A 3,469-nucleotide genomic window follows, 5' to 3' on the forward strand; every position below is an offset into this window, starting at 1 on the left:
AAATATTGTGGGTTTTTTTTTTTTTGGCTATTTGAGGTTCTTCTGTTGAAAATTCTCTGCATAGTTCTGAATGCCACTTTTAATTGGATTATTTGTTTATTTGACATGTAGTTTCTTGAGTTCTTGGTCAGCCCTCTGTTGGATATGAGGATGGTAAGGACTTTTTTTTTTTCCCCATTCTATGGGCAGCCATTTTGTCCTATTGACAGTGTCCTTTGTCTTACAGAAACATTTCAGTTTCATGAGGTACCATTTGTCATTTTTTTAAACGTATTTAATCTTATATTCACTCTTGTTAATCTATCTGCACATGAAGTTGTCTCCAGTGCCAATTTGTGCAAGGTTATTTCACATTTCTCTTCTATCATCTTGAGTATATCTTGTTTAATGTTGAGGTCTTTGATCCACGTGGAATTGAGTTTTATGCAAAGTGATAAGTATAGATATATTTGCATTCCTCTAAATGCCAGTATCCATTTAGAAGAGCAGCATTCTTTTTTTTTTTTTTTTTTTTTTTTTTTTCATTGTATAATTTGGACTTCTTGGTAAAACATCTGGTGACCACAGGTGTGTGTGTGGATTTATGTCTGCATCTTCAATTCAATTCCATTTATCTTCCTGTCTGTTGTTATGCCAATACCATGTAGTGTTATTACTATATCTCTATAGTACTGCTTAGAATGTGGGATACCTCAGGAACTTCTTTTATTATACAGGATTATTTTTAATTATCCCTGTGTTTTTTATATGAGTTTGAGTATTATTCTTTCAAGTTCTGTAAAAAATTGTACTGGGATTGTAAAGGGGATTACATTGACTCTGTAAATTGCTTTTGGTAATGGCCATTTTTACTGTTAATCCTATTGACCAAAGAATATGGGAGAACTTTTCATCTTCTGATACCTTCTCTAATGTATTGAAGTCTCTATCATACAGCTGTTTTTCTTGCTTGGTTAGAGTTACACAGAGTTTTTTGTTTTTTGTTTTTGTTTTTGTTTTTGGTTTTGGTTTTGTAATGTTATTTGTGGCTACTATGAATAGTATCGTTTCCTGGATTTCTTTCGCAGTCCATTTATCTTTTGTGTATAGGAGGACTACTGATTATTATTTTTGGGGGGGTTAATCTTGTATCCAGTCACTTTACTAAAAGTTCCTCCCCATCAGGTATAGGAGTTCGCTGGGACACATATGTATACTATTATATCATCTGTGAATAAATGACACTTTGAGTTATCCCTTTCTGTACTGTATCCCTTTGATTTCCTTTAGTTCTCTTAATTGGTCTACCTAAAAATTTGAGTACTATATTTAATACATAAGGTGATAGTGGGCAACCTTCTCTTATTCCTCCTTTTAGTGGAATTGCTTTGAGTTCATCTCTATTTAATTTGATGTTGGCCACCAGCTTGCTGTATATTGTTTTTATCATGTTTAAATATGTCCCTTTCCTCCCTGATATCCTCAAGACTTTTATCAAGCGGTATTGGATTTTATCAAAGGCATTCTCAGCATCTTGTGAGATCATGTGATTTTTCTTTCATTTTTTTAATATGGCATAATACATTGCTATATTTTCATGTATTGAAACATCCCAGACTCTCTGTAATGAAGTCTACTTAATCATGTGAATGATTGTTTTGATTAGTTCTTGAATTTGTTTGTATATTAATCAGTATTTTTACGTGAATGTTCATAGTATGTAATTTTTCTGTCTTTATTTGGTCTTTGTGTAGATAGAGTATTAAGGTGACTGTGGCCTCACAGAAAGAATTTGCCAATGATCCTTTTGTTTCTATTTTGTGGAATAATTTGAAGGGTATTGGTATTAACTCTTCTTTGAAAGTCTGGTAGAATTCTAAGTCTGGTCCTTGGCTTTTTATGGGGGAGGGGGTTGGTAGACTTAATGGCTGCATCTATTTCCTTTAGGGGTCTTGTTCTGATTTTATCACTTTGATAAGTGGTATCTACTAAAAAAACTTTGCTCATTTCTTTTAGATTTTTCCAATTTGTAGGGTACAGATTTTAGATGTATGACCTAATGATTCTCTGGATTTTCTTGGAATCTCTTATGTCCCCCTTTTTGGTTTCGAGTTTGTTGATTTGAATATGGTATCTGCATTTTAGCTAATTAGGAAAAGAGTTTATCTATTTCATTGATATTATGGAAAAACCAACTTTATTTCATTGATTCATTGTATTGTTTTCCTTGTTTTGTTGATTTCAGCCTTCAGTTTGTTTATTTCCTGCCATCTGATGAGAATAGGGCATTAATGTTGGTTAGGTGTTTAGCTCCATGGTTTCTCTTTCTTCTCTGCTCTCCTGCCCTGAATGTGTTGCCTGAGCTTTCTGGCCCAACATGAATACCCATATTTTTTGATGACTAGCATGTCTTCAGGTCCAGGAAGGTGTCACCCCTGGGGTGTGTGGGGTCTAGGTCTGGCCTGGTCTCTGGTAAAGCAAAAGTCTAATTCTGAATTTGTAGAAAAGATTATAAAGCCCAGTGATGGGGTGCAGTCTACAGTTTTTAGGCAGTTGTAGAAGGGTTTTGTAGACATTAAAATGTACCTTCCCAGGGGGTCCCTAGGATTATTTTGACATCTGATAAAGCATCTAAGGCTGTAGGTTCTAGCGTGGAGCTAAGAAGAGAAGTAACACATTAGGGTTGATTTAAGGAGTGTTAGTTGCAGTGGGTTATATTTTATCTGTGTTTATTAGGTCCAACCTGGTCTCTAATAAAGTGGAAGTCTTCTGAAGCTGTAAGCCAGGATATGGTTCCCAGGGGAGGAAGCACAGTCTGGATTTTGGGGCATATTTTAAGGCGTGTTAACAGGCAAAGGCAGTGTTTTACCTGGACTCCTGGGACCACTTTGACCTCTGGTAAACTGCAGAAGCTCTGGGTCCTAGGACCGAGCCTAGTTTGGTTTTTCTAAAGAGAAGAATCAAATTATGGAAACATATTGTGCATCTTTATATCGGGATCGGAAGATTGCTCAGTCAGTCAAGTGCTTGCCATGTGAGCACAAATCCCTCAGTTCCAATTGCCAGCATGCCTGTAAAAAGCCAAGTAGAGCAGCTCTGCACTGTAGTCCTAGCATGGGGAAGTAGAAGCAGGACTAATATGGAAGCTTCTTGGCCACCAAGCTTAGTTGAAGTGGGAAACTCCAGGTTCAGTGTTGGATATGTTACAGAAAGGGAAGTGGCAAATGATTAAGTAAGGTACCTGTTATTGACATCTGGCCTGCACATGCATGTTCATGTTTACATATACACAAACTCCACAAGCATACCCATGCAACCCTTTTAAAAAGGTTTAAAATAAATATTTTCTGTTTAACTAAGTGTATTCTCAGAAGCGAGAGAAATGACCAATGGTTAAAGTACTTACCAATTTGGCAACAGAAAACAATTCAAATCCACAAACCCTAGATTGTTGTTGTGGCTCAACTGTAATTTCAGCCTCAGAAGACAG

The sequence above is a fragment of the Phodopus roborovskii genome, unplaced genomic scaffold, assembly GCF_943737965.1.
Source record: "Phodopus roborovskii unplaced genomic scaffold, PHOROB, whole genome shotgun sequence".
NCBI classification, from domain to species: Eukaryota; Metazoa; Chordata; class Mammalia; order Rodentia; family Cricetidae; genus Phodopus; species Phodopus roborovskii.